Genomic DNA, 22,411 nt, shown 5'->3' with positions numbered 1-22,411 from the left:
TTCCCGTGGAACTCATACTTAGCCACTGGCAGGTGGGTTCTGCATTAGCGCCAGGAACTTTTCTTTTGCTGCGTCTGTGAGGTTATAACATTTAACTTTTTTATTACGAAAATAAATAACATCCTGATTGTTCGGCCGACGATTTCTGCAAAAAAATATTATACCATGGTTGATAAGCCAGACTGATAAGTGAAGCGAACAGGACGAATATTCTATAAAAACATGAGACATCGTCTTCTAATACTTGAGCTAATCACGGGTGCATGTAAACAATAATTGCCAAATCCTTAATCTATTTTTTTTGCCAGCGTCCTTAATCTATCCGAAATTTTTCACAAAGTTATTTATTTTGTGACGGAGAAGTATAATTAATGGCGAAAATATGATATTTGTTTATTCATGGCCATTGAGTGCTGTACGGCGCTTCTCTATTTTGTTTATCTTTATTTTCCATTCTATTACCAATAGTCATGTATATGTACTTAATATAGTCCCAATACAGTGTCTGTAGTTTCTTCTACCATCGACAAAGTTTCTTGGTATATAAATTGTTTCTTCAACTTTTACTCTCTCTCCTCACTAAATTATTTGTCACATCAGTAAAATGTCTACTTAGCAAGATAATTAATAGAGAAAGAAACTGTGCTAGTTTGCGCACTGGGGGTGCCCTCGGTGGCCTCCCAGACATGAAAAAGCTCCAGGCCTCCATCCTCACCCTAAGTGCTTAAAATCAAACGCATGGGAGAGCGCGACCATCTAGGCAACTTTGTCTACAGTTGAACCAAACAGACCTACAAGATACATGGTGTATTATCATGGTGTAACAACTAAACACTCATTCTGGTTTGAACTTTTGCAGGTAGTGAGGTTTATTAGCGCAAAGTGAGGCATGAGCTCTATCCTAAGTTAAGTTTTTTTAGTTCAATCAAGCTTTTAGAAAAAATATATATTAATACTCAAACAGACCTCTATAGTTCAAATAAATGCACGGGTAAGAAACATTTCGTGGAGAATCTAATAAAGCTAATTTGATCTATACATTTGATAAAAGTTAGGTAAGTTTAATTTATGACACCTAAAGTGCGCTATGAGGCCTTGTTAGTGGCGCTTCAAACGGCTTCAGCTCCTTACTACACTGTCACGAGGAGTTCTAGTTGGTGGTTCCATTTTTTTTCCTAGTTCGTTTGCTTTGGAGAGAGGGAAATAGGCTCTATGAACAGTGGCATAAACAGTAAGGTGTAGAGGCTGGAGCCGCGTGAAGCGCCATCAAAATATATATATATTTTTAAATTTTAACATTTTTTGGAACCTAATTTGAAATCTAACACGGTTGGTTTTTTTTAAACTAACACTTTTGGCCGTGCCTATTGCCCTGCCGCGGCTATATGCCTGTGCCGCGCCATGCATGGTGGCACGGCAGAGGGCTGACGTGGCAACGACCGGAGTCGCTGACCGTTGACGGGGCAGGGCCTGCCGCGCCACGGATCAGGGCGCGCGGCAGAGCCGAATAAAACCGGCCGCCGCTGCCCGCGTCCGCCAGTGGCCGAGCAGCCGCCGTTGCCCGAGCAGCGCAACAAGGCCGCCTGGCCGCCACATCCGCCCGCGCCAGCCCGCCGCCGAGCACGCCGGCCGCCGCGGCCGCGTCCGCCCGCGCCAGCCAGCCCGCCACCGAGCACGGCACGGCCGCCAGCCGCCCGGTGCGGCCACCGAGCCCCCACGCCGGCGCGCCACCCCCTTCGGCCACGCACGGTGGCTGCCCGCCGAGGACTGCGCCCGTGCCTCTTGGCCTGGTCTAGCGCGCTGCAGCGAGGTACTCCCCTAATAGGTAGTAAAATTATTACAATATAGTTAGTATAGTTAGTAAAGTTATTTAGTTTAGTATAAGTAATATAGTAAGTTAGTATAGGTAGTTTAGTTAGTACAGTTATTGAGTCTAGTTATACATTTGATTTATTCTAATTAGTTGTTGTAGTTAGCCTTGTATAGATGTTAATATTAGATTAGTTATTACAGTTATAGTTAGAATATGTATTAATATTACTATAGACATTATGTACGACGATTTTGACGACATGATGAAGTTTCTTTTAATGCTTTTGTAGATGGATTGTTGTGTTAGAGTTTTGTATGGAGGAAGTGTTAGGAGAGAAGATGGTATGTTTGAGGATATGGAAGAAGAATTGGAATGGTTTGATGAACCTCCTAGCTTCAACGACCTTTGTGTCCATTTGAATACAAAGTTTGACGGTGATTTCATACTGAAGGGGAGGTTTGATACTGGGAAGACTAGGGCACACTATGTCCTCATGCCCTTGCGCGACCCTGCTCATTGGTCCCGCTACACTAGGGTTCTCTAAGGTTCCAATGTGCCTATGGCTGAGGTGGTGGTGGAGAATGGGTACAGGATGCAGGGTGTTCAGGACGGCCTGTCCATTGACGGTGTTGGAGGCAATGAGCAAGAATTGGAGGTCGAAGGGGAAGCAACTCAGGGTAACATAGATTTGGATGGTCAGTTGATGCAGGAGCAGTTTCATTTAACTGCAGTAGGTTGTATAAACAATGACTTTGATGTGAATGATTTCGAACGGAAAGAGGAGCAGGAGGAGGAGGACATGATCGGTGATGTAGTTAGCAGTGATTTAGACGATTCTGATGATGACCAAGGAGGTACAGATGCTACGCCAACAGCGGTTGATGCCATGCAAGTACCGGTTCATACTATGCCATTACCAGTACCAATTGAGGTTTTGTATGGTGTCCAGGCTCAGGGTAGACTAGTCACAGATTTGACTGCAGATGATACCCCCTATGATTCATGGGCTAGAATTAGTGAAGCGCAACAGTATGTTCCACCACCACCATACACAGCGACTGAGCTTGAGCAACTAAGGTCCAAGAACGTACCTTTCATGGGCGTTCCGAACTATAGGGATGTCAGCATGACGGATATGGCAGTTTGTGACACCAGTCTTCAGTTGTGTAGGAATTCATTGTATAACCATGAGAAAGAAACCCTTAGGAAGGGGATGATATTCAACACAATGTCAGAGATGAAACTCTTCCTTCTGGACTATGCTGTGTACCACCATAGGCCGTACACCGTCACTCATTCGGACCAGGAGTTGAGGTACCACATGATATGCAAGAATGGTTGTTTATGGAGGTTAAATGCACGAAAGAGACAGAGTGATGGCAAGTGGAGGATAACTAAAGTTGTCGAACCCCACACTTGCTTAGACAATAGGGGGAAGGAAAATCATCAGCAGCTCACTACACGTTACCTTGCTCATCGTATATTGGGGTTCGTTGATGATAATAACGACATCTCGGTGTCTTCTTTACAATAGTCCATATCTAGATTCGTTAGGTACGATGTGACGTACGAAAAGGCTTGGCGTGTTAAGCAAATTGCTCTGGCGATTCGATGGGGTACTTGGGAGGAAGCATACAACAGGGTGCCCCGCATCTTTTGTGCAATGCATTACTACAACCCTGGCTTGAAATGGTTTGTGGACACCGAAGGGATGTTTTTTTGGGACCCATTGAGGCATGTCCTCTATCGTGTGTTCTGGTCGTTCACGCAAACGGAACATGCATTCTAGTTTTGTCGGCCAGTCGTACTTGTTGATGGCACTTTCCTGACAGGAAAGTACAGGGGCACTTTGATGATGGTTGCTACTGTTGATCCTGAGGACCAGATAGTACCCATGGCTTTTGCTTTGACAGAGGGAGAAAACAATGAATCGTGGTCATGGTTCATGCGGCTTCTACGTGTGCAAGTGCTTGGCCCAACTCGCACTATATGTTTGATCTTGGACCATCACGCAAGGCTTCTTAATGCTGCAGCTGAGCATATAGATGGGTTCCCGCCTCTAGTACATAGATGGTGCATGAGACACTTTGCCGCTAATTTCTGGTGGCGTCAGCGAAAGAAGGAGGTATGTGACAAGGTAAAGGCTCTATGTTGTGTACGTACAGAGCACCAGTTCAAGGAGACAAAGAGAGAACTAGACAAGATGGTAAATGCAGCAGGAAAGGCCTAGTTAGAGGCGCAGATGGAACATAAAGCTCAGTGGGCATTAGCATATGACAAGGGGGGTTTCAGGTATGGCATCATGACCACTAACTCCTCGGAGTCCTTCAACCATGTATTCACCAGAGTTCGATCGTTGTCTATGTCTGGAATTGTTGAGTTCTCGTTTCATAAGTGCAACGAATATTTTATGAAGAGGTGGGAACTTGCGCAGAGGAATATAGCAGAGCAGGGGCGTTTTAGAAAGGCCGGAGCTGAACATTTGAAGGAGGCTGAGGAATTGACCAAGCAGCACACCGCCGAGCCGTATGGACCCCACCGCCATATCTTTAGTGTACGGGGCAAGGGTGGCACAAGCTTGGGCAGCGAACGTTATGGTGGACGAAACTACCAAGTTGATCTTGAAAAGGTAGAGTGTAGTTGCAACGTCCCTCAGATCATGCATGCCCCTTACTCTTATATGATCACGGCCAGTAGGGTTCGCGGGTACAACTATGAGGATCTGCCATATATGTCACCCTTGTATCTCCGTTCAAATACCGTTAGTATTTGGGAGATGAGCTTCGAGCCATACCTTGACCCGACACAGTGGCCACCTTATAATGGTTATGACTACGTGCTGTATCTGGATCTAATGAAGGTAGGGAAGGGTAGGAGGAAGAAGAAGCGACTCAAGGGGGATATGGACGCTATGAGAGGGTATGGCGAAGACATGTACGACGGGGGAGACTTCAACGAGACCCGTGGCAGGAATCTATGCTCTGTTTGCAAATAATCTGGTCACAAGGCTAGCCGGCATAGAAGATGAGGGCAATAGGTGATTTCATATTGTGTTCGTACTGCACAACAAGTAGTTCAAATTTTGCAATGCTACATAATGTTAATCTGAATATTGTTAATTTGAATACTCTAACCCTTTTTTATCAATTGGTAACAGGATGGCCCCTCCCACGCCGCACCAGTTATACCCCCTTCTTGAGGTGGAGTATGACGGCCCCCTTCTTCCACCGGACGACAAGGTTTTCAAGAGGCGTTCGAGGGATCCTTACATTCCAGGGACTTAGTTCATTACGTCGAACTTATGTCGAACAAATATTGTTGTCGAAAACTTGCAGACTTATAAACCAATGAAATTGAAATGTGGCAACTTGTCGTTCATTTATTTGCTTCATGTTCATTTCAACTTGCACACGGTCGTGACACCACTTGTAGTTTTGTACAGCACCGACAACAAATTAATTGAAGCTAGATGTTGTCTATCCGCGTCACTGCCACGCTGTCATCTATGGCGCGGCACTAATGCGCCGTTTAGTATGGCGCGGCACTAACGCGCCGTGGACTCTGGCACGGTAGAACCTAGGCTATGGCGTGGCCGAACCAGTGGGTTATGGTCGAGATAATTTCACCTGATTACATTCATTTGAGAAATTTTGAACGCATGATACAAACAGATGTGATCACTTAAGATCGATCATGGATAATCCGAGTACATGACACATGGGTACAATACATTAGTAGTTCAAATGGAATAAAGCATGTAATTTCTACTACATAATAAAGCATGGCTACATTGATCATTAATAAAGCATGGAACTAACAATCGACGCATTTAAAAACCCTCAGTCAGAAACATACTAAGTAAGCAACTCATCGTCCGAGTACCAATCCTCAACCACAACCCTGTTGCTGTGGCTAGGCTCACCTGCATTGCCCTGATCTACCTTTCGCCTATAGTAAGCGGCCTCCGCTTCATCTGCGACCTCTATGGCCTGAGTGAAGAACGCATCATCATCATCCTCCGCCTGCAAGCCCGCCTCTGCTAGAGCGATGAGTTCGCTCAGTCTATCAGTGTCGACCTTAGCCTCCTCCACCTGCAAGCCCACCTCTGCTAGAGTGATGAGCTCACTCATCTATCAGTGTCATCCTTAGCCTTCTCCGCCTGCAAGCCCGCCTCTGCTAGAGCGATGAGCTCGCTGAGTCTGGCAGTGTCGTCCTCATCCTCGTCCCCCTCATCAGACAACACAATCGGTGATTCAACGGTACGACCAGCTCGCTTTCTGTGCTCATCTAACTTCTTTTCCTCATACCTTGCACGAGCCACCTCTGCAACATGGTCCTCGCTGCATCCAATTCCTTCATGTATAAAATACAATCAGTTAGCAACGCGACTATATTACATTTAAAATCAGGCAACAAAAAAAGGCTTCGAAGTACTAACTGGCACATAATGAAACAACATGCTCGTTCAAGACCTGCATCTGTACTCTTGTCTCCTCCCTTGCCCTCTCCTCCTCTAATGTCATCTGTCTCTTCAATCCCCATTTGACAAGCCCAACGTCGATCGGGTTACAAATATCGTGCTGTCTAGCAAACTCACGCATCTTGTCTTTGTGATGTTTAACGAAAAGGTTGACGTAGTCAGGTCCATATCCCCTCTTTCGAGCAATTACTTGCTTCCTCTTCAGTTCATCCAAGAACTTAGCTTGACCATCATAACATTCCCACCTGCATTTCCTAGTGCTCTGTTCAAACGATAAATTATATCATATATGTCTTAGCAAAAGAAACAAAATACGATTCCATGGTTACCACAAAAATAACCAACCTCATCGTAGTCAATCATATGGCTGCAATAATGGCCTATTCCAAGCTCCGAATGGACTAGACCCTAGTTGGATTTAACACCACATTCGCACTTGACTGGCGGTGCTTTGTAAATTAACCTTTCTTTCTTCTTTTGCTTTGCTTTTGGAGGTTCTTCGGGCCATTTGTTCTTAGGACCATACAACCACTCCTTGAAATGACACTTCGCCATTGAATACACCTAAATAACGTGACATTAGTACATGACTCATATAGTTCAATATTTCAATACATACACTTTGCACTTACTTCATGCTTGTTTAGACACACAAACTCCAACGTATTGTCAGGGTTTATCACGGCTCGGTCTCCGCAATGGCATAGAGGAGGTTCTGTAACAGCCCAGGTGTTTGTCACCAGTTAAGCAGTGGGTTTGAGCTCAAACATGACAGATTACGTGATGATGAAGATGTCAAGGTCAAACCTATGGAAATGAGCCCCAACCTAAACTCGGATATTGCACCCTTGCTTTACATACAGGCCCTTTTCAAGATATATGCCTGGCTAGTGTTATTGGAATATCTCCATGTGTCTCACATCAATACCCATCTATATGGGTCACTGGAAAAGTTTCATGAAGTTTGGAATCAAAAAGTCACATGAAATGATAAGTTATATCCTTATTGGAATGACTTTACTAAGTGCTTGAATTGCACTATTAAGTGAATGGAAATATAGGTCATCAACCAAACCTTGCAACCTTTCCCAAATGACTCTAGATGAACTCTACAGCAAAAGTCATGAAAGGTTCATGTTGGGCAAATGCCAAGAAAATGCTCCAATGGATCAAAAAGGATAATCTAAGCTTTATCGTGATCCTACTTTGGTCAAAGTAGAACTGTAGATTCTATGCAAGCTTTGATGTTGTACCTTAAATAAAAGTTGTAGTTCATATTATGTAGAAGAAACTTTGTTTTTACACTAAGACCTAGATCAGCTTGGAAATAAGTCAAACAGAGGTCACAAGATTGAATTTACTGTAGTTTTCAGCGCTTGGAAATATTCTAAGTCTGGAATTTCATTGACATCAGCATTGGCGTCTCGCGTTCTCCAAAATTCGTTAAGCAACTTGAGTTGGTCCAAAAATAAAAGTTGAAGGTTATATTATGGAGAAGAGCATGCAAAAAGTTGCACTGAGTTTGACCGAGTTTTGACCTCCGAAAGCGAATTCCCGTGATTGTTATCAACATGTTGACACTATCATATTAAGGCTTAATTAACCGCTGATCTGTTGCTCAAATGACTTGGCACCCTTAATAAGAAATGTAGAGCAGACCGAGGTGAGAAAACTTCGTTTTGAGCCCATTGCTAAATTCAGCCCGAAAGCGGCCCAAATCGGCTCCCCACGTCGGCCATACCGTCGCCCGCCATGTGCTCGGAAAAAGGCCTCAAAGGACGCCGCGTGTCCGTGGACGTGGCCACCATTGCCGAGCTTTCTTGCCACGTGCATTGCCTCTCTGTCGCGCCCCTGCTCGTTCAACAGAGCGCCTGAGCTGCTGAGCACTCACTCGCCTCCCCACTCTCCCTCCCTCGCTCTCTGGTGCTGCCCGTGCTCCAGGACGTGGCCGCCATGGTTGTCGCCGTGAGCTCGAGCTTGGCCACCATTGTTCTTCCTCCTCCAAGCGCCTCGCAGCCCTGAATCATTTGCCATCGGCTTTGCCTCCCTCTACTTGGCCTCGCGCGCTCCTTCCCGGCTTTCCTTCACCGCCTGTTCATGCGGCCGCCGGTGCCGTGTCTGCCACGGACGCCTGTGCGCGCGGCCAGTCCAATCCGGCCCGCCTCCAGCCAAATTGAGCAGCCCCACGCGTGCGCGTAGGCTCCCTGGTGCTCCACCGCCACTTCCCCGACGCCGGCATGGCCCCCAATGGCCGGAGCCGTGAGCTCCGATGGCCTCCCTGCTCTGATTCGCGTGAGGGGCTACGTACAACAATTAGAAGAAAGGGAGGGATCCAACTGCGAAGCCATGACTCATTTGAATAGTGCCCTTGAGGACCTTTTCGCTGGAGTTTAATTTGTGTTTACTGCAGGGACCCCGATGCAAGTTTACATTCCTTTTCTTTTGATTTTTACAGATTTGAATGACAAACTTTGAAAATTCGTATTAATTAGTAGAAAAATCCTAAAATAACAAATGAAGACTTTTTGGAATCCTTGCAAAATTTTCTATGTAGTAGATCTATAATATTACATGTTTTAGTTTAGAGTTTTAGCTGTAAAAATAGATTTATGCAGTTAGGTTTTTAATGCTAGTTGTATTTGTCTTTTTCATAACTGTAGTTATTTTGCTCAAATAAATGTGAAATGTTTATGGAGTGCTCATCAGGTGATTGTTGTTGTCTGGTAAAAATTTCAGGAGTGTAGGATTTATATTTTAAGAGTTATAAAAATAACAAATTCCCTGTGTTGCTTTGCTCCTATTCTGAATAGTCCTGCATGTTTGAATTAATTGGCTCAGTTAAGTTATGAATCATGACTTTATGATAATACATGAGTTGTATTACTTTTATTAAGCTTTTCAAAAAGCTAAAGATCATGATTTTTGGTTAAGTAGATCTTGAGTTATGCTTGCTTAAATCTCTATGGCTGTTTCTGCCCAAACCCAGAGAGGGTTTCCTTGTTCTTTCTGTGGGGCCTTCTTAACAGTAGAATTAGCTTGAGGTGTTTACAACAAAGTTGTTTAGAATTTGACAAGCTTTCTAAAAAGACTAGAACCACATTTATTGGACATATATAACTCCATTTATAGCTGTTCAAAGTGGCATGTCAGTTTCTATCTATGTTTTGGATAGAGATGAAATTATTGGATTAATTGACCCTTCTAACTGTAGAATAATCTTAATATGAGAATAATAAAGTTGTAGTTAACTTCCTAAGATTTTCAAAAAGTTATGGTTCATGTTTGTTGGAGGTCTAGAACTCCAGTTATGCTTCTCTGAAGTTCCTATCAGTTTTCTGTACCACTGCTGTTGGGTTGCATTTGCAGTTTTGCTTGTGCAATTATTTTTGTGGTGTAAATGATGTTTGCTATGGTTGTAGTGAATACAAAAGTTGTAGCAAATTTCTTGATATTGCTTGTGTTCAAATTGTAAGGCCATAGGCCTGATAGTGTAGGAGTTACATGACTTTTAAGTCTTCTGTCAGGTTTTGATTATATTCTGAGCAGATCTGAAAGATGCTAGTGTTTGATCTAGTTAGGATTTGAATGAGCTTTTGGTGATAATAACAAAGTTATAGATAATTCATGTATCTAGCTGCTGTTAAAATTTGGTGGTATTTGGCCTTGTGGTTTGTGAGTTATGCCTGTTTAAAATTGGGTTTCAGAAATGGCTGCCCTCTATCAATTGTGGATCAGTTTCTGTACATGGATATATTTGACTTAGTTAACTTGAGAATCATGCTAAGATGATTAAAGATGAATTGTAGAAAATTCCATAAGCTTTCCAGATTGTCTTGTTGCATGCCTTTTGGATTAGTACAACTCCTGTTATGAGTAAAATTAGCTGCTGTTGTTTGCAGCCTTGACTCTTTGATTGCATTGAGTAACTTGTTTGCTTGATATGAGTTGATGTGATGATTTAGATGCTAGGCTAATTAAGATAACTTGTTAGTTGCAGGTGCCAGGCCCTTAACTGAAGATGAGCAATTGTATATTAGGTTGTCTAAACTTGGTAAGTTAAAGTGATTTGAATAGAACTTAAGTAAACTAATATGCCATGCTTGATGTACTTGCTATCTCGATGTTTGGTTTGATGTGAATAGCTTGCTCTCTATAGTTGGTTGTATGATGTTAGTTAAATAGCTATTGGTGTCTATGTCTTGCATAATCTTGTGTTTGTCTTGAATGTTTATGTGATGCCTCTTGTATTACTATTCTTCATATTCATGCACTTGCATCTTGCATCTCATCTAGGTGCGCTAGATGAACCACGTGAAGGACGTGATGTTGGAGCCAAACCCGAAGACAGTGTATGATGGACCTATCCCGAAGGTGGAAGAACTGGACAAGTGCTAGGACGGGAGATACTCACTTAGCGAGTATCGTCTAACTAACACTGACTCAGTGTGGGATCCCAGGCAAGCCCCGGAGCATTCTAAGTCTCCTACTTTATAAAAGCAATTCTTTCTATATATGAGTTTATATATTGTTGCATTAAGTTGTAGGAGTTGATTGAAACCGTTGATGCATTTATTACTATCCTTGCCTACCTTATTACCTTTTTACCCTGTTAGGTCGGGATCGAATAACTGCTTAGCCTTGCTTAGACAGGTAGCGATCGGTGATTTCTGGTCACCTACATTTATAGGTGGTTACTGGAAGAAATTAGCTATGTAAAGAATGATATCCTGGAATTAACCATGTGTGATGGATAATTGGAGACCGGACGGAAAAGTTGGAGGCAACCAGACAGGGTTCTGGGGTGCTGTTAGTTTTCCGTCTGTGTCGATTAAGGACCGATCGTTGCTCGTCCCTCTTGTCATATTGAACGTATGCCTCACATTTAGCTGGCTGAATAAAGTACCTTTCGACCGCGAAGCTAGTGACACTATTCGAGCCAGGATAAACTCGGATTGGCATACTGGTGCTGAAGGGGGTATGACGGGGATGCGAAGAGTGAGCCCAAGGTGCGTCCTGGCTATCGGGCGGTCCCTGGGTAGTGCGGTCCATGACTATTATCCCGCGGCTACTTGGAAAGTGTCATTAGTGATCTGTAGCTCACTTGATCGGTGAGTGTGGTTTGTGTGAGGAATAAATCACCAGCTGGTTAGGAATCGATTCGAATCGCCATCACTCCTGGATAGTGAGCACTTGACTCGAGCTACAGCATCGTAGTAATTATGATGGAACACTAATGGTTATCTGGATGGTATGGGATATGCTAAATCTAAGTTGGTAACTGGATGTTATTGGTTAATCAAGTGATTGCTATAGTATAGGTGCTTACCTAGATGGATAGGTCATAATAAAGATGATGCAAAGTACTTAAAATGGTTTCTTCATGATAGCTTATGCTTTTCGCAAATGAGTCCGCTAGCCCACTAAAGAAAGCCTTGCATAATCCTTGGTGTCACCTTATTTCTGGTTTTCGACGGGTAAGTCTGCTGAGTACATTCGAGTACTCAGGGTTTATCCCACCATGTTGCAGGTGGAGTTCTCGGCCTGTTGAAAATGGTGGCTAACCGCTGGTGGGCTCGGTGATTCTATAGTTACTTCTCATCTATATGCTTTTGTCTGATGATGTCACTTATGCTAGCAATGTATTTGGAACTTATATTAATGTAATTATTTGAAAGCTATGGTGTTTTCAATAATCGGTTTTGAAACCCAAACTTGTACTATTATTTGTGAACCCTTTTGTAATATTATTTCTGCTACAACTCTGCATGTGTGATGTGTCTTTGCTTAATCACGTGATCTTGGTTGTGATGTTGATTTACCGAGGTCTTTCGGGACACTCGGCGGACTACCGGGTTTATATAAGTGAAAGTATGCGCGTGTCAACGTGTTAGTGGGGACAACCGTACTTGATCTTATATAAATTGGGCGGTTCTGTCACAGGTTCCTTGAGTCGTCTAACTGTGGCTAAGTGCTTCTCCTTAGCCATCATTGGAGGGGGGTTAGGGGGAGGTGGAACCCACCGCTCGAAGTGCTCTCGTGGATATCGCCCTCTCCACCAATCGTCGAAAAGGAGGTACCTGAGGTCAAACTTGTCTACACCGTCGATCCACTAAAAGAAAAGGCACCTCTTATGGGCCTACACAACAAAATTACAATAAAATATTAGCAACCTAGTAATACAAATGAGAAGAAAAAACATACAGAAACAATTACTTACATTAAAACGACTGCACGTATAGAAGCAACGAGCCGCTGTATCTGGATGTCTCGATTGAAACATGTCGGCCGGACGACCACAGTCACAGTTAGAGACAGGGAGTTTAGGAGGGACGGGGTCATCTTTGCTAGACTCGTCGGGGTACAATTCTCTAGAACGACCCCGTTTTCGCCATAATTGCTCCCGAAACATGTCTTCCATCTAATAAAATGGTTCAAATTAAACATCAATCAAAACAACGCAAATTATTGTAAAATATAATCATTTGCAATGCAACTAAAATAATATAACCGACAATTAGAGCAACAAAAATATGCATGGTAAACATACTTCTAACTAAATAATAGCTCCCATTCATAATATACCTATCCACCATTGAAACAAAAATAAAATGTGCATCGTTACCTTGCACGAGGACAAGGAGGGAGGGAGGCGGTCGAGGAATGGAAGGCAAGGGAGGCGGCAATGGAGGGCCAGGCGGGGGCCGGGACTGGCCGCATCGGTTTTATTCGGCTATGCCGCGCCACGGATCAGGGCGCGGCAGTGCCGTGCCAGGATCGGTGGCGCGGCAGGCCCTGCCCCATCAGCGGTTAGTGACTCTGGTCCCCACCACGTCAGTCCTCTGTCGCGCCACCATGCATAGGCATATGGCCGCACCAGGGCAATAGGCACGGCCAAAAGTGTTAGTTTAAAAAAAACCGACCGTGTTATATTTCAAATTAGTTTCCAAAAAGTGTTAAAATTAAAAAAAATTCTCAAAACATGGCCTAGTTTAATACTAATCTCTTCATGTTTATGTAAGCAAGCCAACATTGAGACTAAACAATAGCCATTGTAACCTTGTCTCTTTTGTCTTTTCATTTTGCTTGCTCCTTCTTCAATTTGCCCTGTTCGCTTCTCTTATAATCCGTACTTTTCAGCTTGTTTTTTTCAACCGAAACAATGTTTTTCTCTCACAACAAATCAGCCAAAACAGTGTTTCGGTTTGTTTTTTCAGCAAAGCGAACAGGGCCTTTGAGATATGACATGAGTTTGAGATGATTTGCAATGAAAGCTCACCAAACACATTAATTTTTATTTTTCATATAAGCCCTATAGATACATGGATGTCGTATTATCAACATATAACCATAGCTACAACTAAAATTTGATAGTTTACACAAATATTTAAATTTGGTTAGAAAAAAATAGATCATGTCCCACCCCTATTCCAAAACCGTACATGAAACTTTAGCTTCATAGTTCATACGGCTCCTCTATGATAAAAAAGGGAAAGAATTGTCTCATTTTGTTATTGCCCCCTAGACACAAATAGAACTAGGTAACATAACAACGATTGGAAGCCCAAAATTTGACCAAAGCAATTCCGAATAATCCAAGTTTAGAATCTATAGGCAGATCGATGTTAATGGGTGTCTCCCATTACCAAGAAAATAACTAGTCAAAAATACAAACACCTATTCCACATTAAGAAATTAAACAACTTATTCCACAATTTGTAAACTTTTGATCCACAGCAACTCCTTTTACCAGGTAAAGGGACTGTGATACCTAATAGGGGGAGGGGTAAATTAGGCTTTTAAAAAAATCTACTCTAAATTATGGTCTTTAATTTCCACTTATCAAGACATGTGTAATAAAAGAATCTATCTAGATGTACAACTAAGGTTCTGCTAAGTGTGTTGCTATCTATACCACAAAAGAGTTATGCAATCTATGTTCCAATCCTAATTCCTATCAACTAACCTAGCAAGCTAAACTAAAAATTTAATCACACAACCTAGGTACACAAATTAAATGCGGAAGCTTCATTGTGATAGAGATGCAAACTCTCATCGATGACTCTAGTGTTTTTACTGACGTATCAAGAAGCTCATGCTCCCCTAGTCCTCAGGGGTCCCCCTCGCAAAGGATGTTGTCATGGGTTTAATTTCACGACAGTGATTAGTGATTCGAACATGGGTCTATGCATGTGATTTTGGTGGCTTAAGCACTCAAGACACAAGGGGTTTATTCTGGTTCGGGCCTCTAAGCCCTACATCTAGGAGTGGTGTTTTTTATGTTAGAATGCTCAATCAAGTTCTTAAGAGAGAGATGGTACAAGAGTGCTATGCTAATGATTTAGGGTTTGATCGCTCGGTTTGGATCTGATCCCTACTATAGGAAACCATGCCTAGCCTTATATAACAGAGGGCACTACAAGAATCATGGTTCTCGGGGGAGGGGTCTAGGATTTTGTATAGTAGTCTTCGGTTGGTGGAGGTGTCAGGTGTCGTCCCGCGTCAATGTCGTGGCCAGCATCGCTAAACCATCCCTGACATCCTATGCCGGTGCTTGGAACTGACAATCATAAGTCAAACTTGTCGTTGTGCCATGCTGAGATTTGTCTTCCTTATAGCATCCATCACACGCTAAGGGCATGGCCGCATGCAGAGGGAGACTAACTTGTGGGTCTAGGAGCCCTCAGGCGATGGTTGTACGTTCATACTTGTCATAATGCATCACACCCCGAGCGTGACCTTAGGCCAGAAGTGAGTGACATGGCCTCACAAGGGTCAGGGAACAATGCCCAGTCAAGACCTAGCGCTCTACGACTTTGTCCACATGTTAGGTTCTGGGTATTCCTCACGTCAGTCAGGGCGGGAAGCTTAGTCGAGCCACATGAAGGCACTCGGGGCCACCCTTCGACGGTTGTTTCCTTCCAAGATCGGGAACCAAGCGGGCCAAACCAAGCTCCGGGCATGGGTGGCTTGGTGAAAGGTCCTAAATGGCTAGAGGGGGGTGAATAGCCTATAAAAAGTTCACTACAAAACCACTAGAGCAAAGGGTTAGATAACTAAATGGTGAAATGCAATTTGCTCTAGCTCTATAAGGGTTGCAAGCCACATACACCACAATTCTAGTTCTTTACAATCTCTATGCACAAATAAGAGGCTATGTCACTACTTTAACACTAGTTGAGCTAATTAGCAATTAAACTAGAGACTAAACTACTAGCAAGCTACTCAACTAAACAAGAATGAAACAATGTAATGTAAGGGAGATGAGTAGGGTGATTATACCGCCTGAGGAAAGTGATCAACCAATCAATATGAATATCAATGAACACTGAGAGATATCCAAAGAGACAAGAGACACATGTTTTTTCTCCTGAGGTTCACGTGCTTGCTGGCACACTAGTCCCCGTTGTGTCGACCACACACTTAGTGGTACACGAGCTAATTGGCACCACGCTAAGCCCACACTAGGGCACCGCAAGAACCTACCTAAAGTGAGGGTAACTCAATGACACGAGTAATTTACTAGAGTACCTTTTGGCTCTTTGCCTGGAGAAGGTCAAGAACCCGCACAAATCACCAGGAGATGGCCATGAACAATCACCAACTCATGCCAATGCTCCTCCGCTGCTCCAAGCCATCTAGATGGCGGGAACCACCAAGAATAACAAGAAATCCGCAGCCACAACGATCCCCAAGTGCCACTAGATGCAATCACTCAAGCAAATGCACTAGGAATCTCTCCCAATCTCACTTTGATGATGAATCAATGATGGAGATGAGTGGGAGGTGTTTGTTATAGCTCATAAGGATGTATCACTGATTAAAATGTGCAAGAGTGTTAGCCCAAGCCGGCCCCAAGCTATTTATAGAAGCCCCAAACTTCAACTAGCCGTTGGGCTGTCGCAGGCTTGACCATACTCTAAGCAGTGTCTGGCCCACAGGGTCCAGTCGTCTGATGGGCGCCATGCATCCCCGATTCAAATCTCGTCCATCGGATCTCTATGGTCAAAACCCTTTCATGCATGCAGTTAAGTTATGACCAGACTCGACACTTAAATGATCGGACTCTCAAGCCACAACGTTTGGTCGAGTCTAGAAAGCATATAAAGAGGTTTTTCTCGACTAGACGCATCCTATCACAGGTGATCGGACTCTCAGTAGAGTCTGGTCCTCACAGTAAATGGCCTGAGTGCCACTCAGCAGTGATCGGACTCTATGAACAATGTTCACGCAGGGTCCAGTCCTTCAACCCCTTAGGGTCTGATTGTCTACGAGCTGCTTCATCATGCTGGGTCTGGTCAAGCCATGAAGGCTGGCCAAGACTTTTTAGGTCTAGGCCGGAAGCTGGCAACATCAACTTGGTAAAGGAAATTCTCAATCTTTTTGGTGATGCTTCAGGACTTAAAACCAACCTATAAAAGAGTAATGTCTTAACCATCAGGTGTGGTGACACGGAACTAACCACCATCTAGAGCCTACTTCCTTGTGCATTATTAGATTTCCCTTGCAAATATTTAGGTTTACCCCTCTCCCTTAAGAAGCTCACTAAGGCATAGATCCAGCCCATTACTGATAAGATTGTTGATCAGTTGCCTAGTTGGAAAGCGGACCTCATGATAAGGGCGGGGAGGAGAGTTCAGGTACAATTTGTGCTCACTGCTATGCTAGTGCACCTAGTTATGGCCGTTGAGTTCCCTCCCTGGGCCATCAAAGTTGTGCACAAATTTAGATGAGGATTCCTTTGGAGGGGAAGAAGAGAAGCAAAAGGGAACATTGTCTTATGGCGTGGGGAAATGCATGTCATCCACCAGAGCTGGGAGGATTGGGAATATTAGACCTGAAAAGTCTTGGATGGGCACTGCGGATGCGCTGGGGTTAGAAAACCAAACCCCACAAGCCCTGGGTGAACTTTCCTGTCCAAGTTCCTGGATAGGTCCAAGCTTTCTTTAGTTTAGCGGTTGTCTCTGAAGTTGACAGCAGGGCACGCACCCTTTTCTAGATGGACAGATGGCTGAATGGCCAATTAATTGTGAATCTTGTGTAACACCCTCGGTGTTACACTGTAAATCTTTTGCTAAAACATGTCATAAGCATCATGGTTATGTGTTAATGTATGTAATATAAAGGGTAGATCAATTTCTGTAACTTGAAACGATCATCGGAAACGCGAAACGAAAGTTACATTTCATAGTCAAGTTATATCACTTAGGGTTTTAAATCAATTTTCATTAAGCGAAAATACTATAGAACACATATACGAAACTTTAATAAAGTTTGTAGTACAAACTTTATGGATGACGATGAAATACTTGAGGTCAAAAAATGGATTCACTAGCTAGCATACCAAATAGCTTGGGAATCGAACTTGACGCGAATCTGATCGCGACTTAGTCGATTTCGTAAGACTAAAAAGTGGTTTGACAAAGCTAGGTTTGGTGATTTTTGTAGAAGAATCGGATTAAAGAGTGGGGTGGTTTTAGGGCCAGTTTTAGTAGCTTAATATGCCCTCTTAAGAATGGCATAGGTGGTTTGTTGATTAGACCAATGTTTTAGGTTTATTCGGATGCTTTAAAAATCGTGCATGGCACGTTCTCGACCGATTTTAGTGTTCGGGCGCAGTCACCGTGCCTCGGCACTCGGCGCCGCAGCGTTGGCCGCCCAACGTATGCACACATGCACACACGTGCACCACCGCGCTGGCCTGGCCGCTCTGCCCCGCGGTGTCCTTGCCGTTGCCGTCGTGGGCCAGTTGCCTTGGCTGGTCTGCTACCGCCTGGACACCTACCTTGCACTGTCACCACCGCGCCACAACCCGCCACCGTCATGTCACCATGCTGCCTCACACTGTCACTGTTGCGCCATAGCACGCGCACGTTCCTCTACGCCGCGTCATCACGTCAGGCGTACTATGCGCGTAGGTGCGTGACACCCCAACGTGTCGTTGCTCTGCCCGGCGTCCACGTCCCACCTAGGCGACACAACGCCTGCTACTCGCCGTGCTGCAGCCACTGCTGGCACTGCACTGCGCCGCACGTGGAGCTGCCATTCCCTCGCCTTGTCCTCGTTTGATAAATGGCTTCGTGACGCGTCGTGATGTCCCATCCCTGCATTTCTCGCGTGCACTGCTATGGCTGCCTAGGACGGTAGGTGGGACCGAGCTGCACCTGAGTCAAATTTGCCACACATGGTCACTATTAAAGCAATTGCTCGCACCAGGCGCTGGTGTTCGAGCCCTGCTACCGCCCAGTCACCTCTGGCCTTCAATTGAGTCTGGCTGAGCTTCAATTGGTCGTTTCCCCCTCCGTCGTGCCATTTAGGCCAGAATCGGCCGCGACCGAGGATAGCTACCCGCTGCACCACCTCTAGCCAATTCACCTCCACCATGAGTTCTGCCTTGATCCCCTTCATCCCATGTGCACCCCACTTTCACCACCACTACCTTCCTGGTGCCGCTGACACAGTCGCGCCACCGCCGCCGTTGCGGAGCTTGCTGCGCACACATGGCCAGACACACTTGGTCTGTCCTTGGCCAAACCTCCACCATAGCAGCCACCTGGGTACGCTAGTGGTGCTTTAGGGTTAGCTATATCACACTGTGGTGACTTAGGGTGGCTGGCTTGGTCCGTGTGGCCGCGCGCCGTGGCCGCCGTTGCTGCGAGCTCCGCTATCCCTGTAACATCGGTTAGGGTAGGCTCTTGGGTCATAGGTGTTGTTTGGCTCGATAGCTTGGGCGGGGAAGGGCTCGGTTAGCCGACGTGACCGCCCGGTGCCATCGCTGGCTAGCCAGTGCACGCGCGGGTGCCTGAGGGTCTGGCCGTTGTGAAGATAGATTGTCCCGAGGGCTAAATCGCTTAAGCCCAGACTATAGGAATAGGGCGCATTGGGGTTAGGGGAATAGCAGTTAGTTTGGGGGCATTTTCGCAAATTTGGCAGGCGCGCGCGGGCCGCCCCATCGCGGGCCGTTGCCGCGCGGTTGGGCCACGCCCCACGTGGGCCATGGCGGCGAAGCACGCGTGAGAGCGCGCTGCGCGGAGTGGGCCGCTCGCACGCGGGCCACGCGGGTTGAATTCAGTTTTCCGTTTTCTAGGGAATTAGTAAATGTTTATTCAATTTAGTTTTGAGCTGATCTTTGGAAAATTATAGTAAAATTTGTAGGCGTCCAAAAATAGTGAAACAAAATTTATTAAGTTCACAAAAATGTTATCTATCTGTTGGTGTTGTTAGTTTACAGTTATATATGATAATGATAGATTCATTAATTCATTTAGGAAAGCTTAGTATTATTTAGCTTAATAGTTGTATGGATTTTTGGGGGCAAATTGGTGATAGCTTTAGCCATGAATTTTTTACAGTAGGTTCATTAGATTATTATGTGCACACTGTAATTTTTGTAGCCCTAGAGTAGGTTGATAAATAGAGTAGCTAGTACTCCTTGTTCTATCGTATATATAGTAAATCGATATTAAGAATGTGGACGCCTTTAGTTGCTAAGAAAATACATGCAATGTTTCATACCTGTTTAGTGGTAAGGATAGGTAACTTAGCGTCTTAGTCGGTAGAGCTAGTTTAGTAGCTTGATAGCTGTATTTTATCTTAAAAGTTGTTGCCGTATTACTAAGTGCTGCATCATCATTTCATGCATGTAGATAACGAGTTGGTAGAGTTCATGCCTGCGGGTGAACAGTATTACGAGGAGATCATTGAGTAGTATGAGGAGGAGATTCTCGTACAGGAGGGAGCTTTGGAGCCATAAGTTGCTGACTTTGTTGACACACCGCCTGCCCAAGGCAAGCCCTGGTGCATAACCCTTATTTTAAATGATCACTGAATATATATATGATGTGCATCTACGTTACATGCATTTTATGGAAACTACATGCATATGTATACTTACCTTTGAGCCCTACTAGTACAGGTCGAGTAGCTGCTATGCTTAGGATTTCAGAAGCATGAGTAACCTATCGTTACTCACAATAGGTGATTATTAAGATCACTCATGATAAAATGGTGGAAAGGGGACATGGAGACCGAGCAGGGATATGGTTTGGGTATTGGTGGGTGTAAGAGGTTGTGTCCTGTGGCCAACAGGGCATAGCTTGGTTACACTTTTTCCCTATCTGTGTCGGTTAAGGACCACCCATTGCATTGGGTTTTAGGCAAGTCACAGACTTATTATCCTGAGCACATACTTGGGTATGGGGTAGGGAAGGCTTGTTGCTCTCTTGTCGTGGGTTCCGTCTCTTTCCGGACTGACTGACTGGAGGCGGGGATGGTGGAGGTCTAAGCACCGTACCGAGTCCTGGACTCAGGAGCGGGGGCTTGGAGTCCAAGTTTGGATGGGGACCTAGACCCCGTGACAGGAGAGTGATGGGTTGGTCCTACTTGTGCCTAGAGTATAAGTGGGGCATGTGTTTCGAGGTACCCAGCTGGGCACATTGATTCACAAATCGCTGATGTTCTGGTACAGCTTGTCTACAGTCTAGCACCATAGTAAGAATTGAAAGATGAAAGGTGATGGAATGGAACTGCTTGCTCAACTCTTGCTTGAAAGTAGAACAGGTGCTTACATAGAATGACTAGATAATGAATTAATCATGACTGCTAATAATGAAATAAATAAGGATTCACTATTAGTATTGCTTTCTGCAAAAAGGGAACCCAGCAAACCATAAAGCTCATCATATCCCTTAGAGTCTGGAAATTGTTCCCACTAGTCGGATAAGTCTTGCGATTACATTGTGTACTCAGGGTTTATTTACCCTGTTGCAGATACTGCTTGAGGAGTAGTCGTTGTGTGAAGGATTCTTCTGGTGGGCACAGACGAATCCTTGTATATTATCGATAGATGTTTCTTTTCATTCTGCTGTTAAATTTTTCACACTCTGAATTTGGTACTGTAATGATCTATATTTCTGAAAACTCTAGATGTATGAAATGAACTAAGTAATGTAAACTTATTCTCATTATTGGATCCTGCAGGAAAAATGTGGATTATTCAGGCTCTCCCTTAGGGTGTGCTCGACAGAATCTGCCTAATGTAGCTCGCTCTCATGGTGCTTAGTGTCTAGTGGTAGACAAGCGCCTCTGTAAGTGTGTTATTTTGGGCGGTTCTGCCACACCTCGCCCCTCATCTTCTTGCTATTATACCAAAGAGGACAACAAATAGACGCACAGTTGAACAAGCTCATACTAATCGTTCTTGGGTTCTGGATATTTGTGATGACACATCAGTGGAAGTAATAGTGGAGTTTCTCAATCTATGGGATCATCTCTATGACTTCCAGGTATGGCCAAAGGTTGAAGACTCTCACATTTGGTGTTTTTCCTCTAGTGGATAGTATTCGACCAAGACAACATATGAAGGTTTTTTCATAGGATCCACCCTTTTTGGCCCATTTGAGAGAATCTAAAAATCATGGGCTCCACCCAAGTGTCGTTTCTTCATGTGGTTAGTCACACACGATAGATGTTGGATGGCTGATCGGCTAGCAAGGCGGGGGCTACCACACCTAGCACAGTGCCCTCTCCATGATCAAGAGAAGGAAACCATTAATCATTTGTTGGTGTCTTGTGTCTTCGCTCGACAGTTCTGGTTCTTTCTACTCCAACATTTTGGGATTCATCAATTCTACCCACAGCTTGCAGATTCTTCTTTTGATTTGTGCTGGGAAAATTCAAGCAATACTGCTGCTGGGTTAACAAGGAAAGGGTTCAACTCTCTTGTGATCCTAAGAGCTTGGACCTTGTGGAATCACCGCATTAGATGTGTTTTTGATGAAGCTACTCCTAGCTTGGTTGGCGCTTTGGGTCCTGCTTTAGAGAAGAGTCGGCTGTGGGCTTTGGCTGGGGCATAGGGGCTATCTTTCTTAGCTTCCCTTCCCCCTCCCCAAGTAGCTTTTTCTGTAGCCTAGAGCTAGTATAGCTTGGTCGCCTCTTGGTTTCTACTGGCATGTATGTATTTTTTGGGTGGAGTGGTGTGTGTTGTATCAGGGGACTCTTCCCCCCTTTTTCTTCTAAATATAATGAAGCGCAGTTCTCCTGTGTTTTCAAGAAAAAAGGCTGGCCAAGACCAAGGGTTTGGGACCAAACTCAGCCCCTCAGGGTCTGGTCACACCGAGATC

The sequence above is a fragment of the Miscanthus floridulus genome, chromosome 7 (assembly GCF_019320115.1).
Source record: "Miscanthus floridulus cultivar M001 chromosome 7, ASM1932011v1, whole genome shotgun sequence".
Classification (NCBI taxonomy): domain Eukaryota; kingdom Viridiplantae; phylum Streptophyta; class Magnoliopsida; order Poales; family Poaceae; genus Miscanthus; species Miscanthus floridulus.
Note: the sequence above shows the minus strand (reverse complement) of the source record.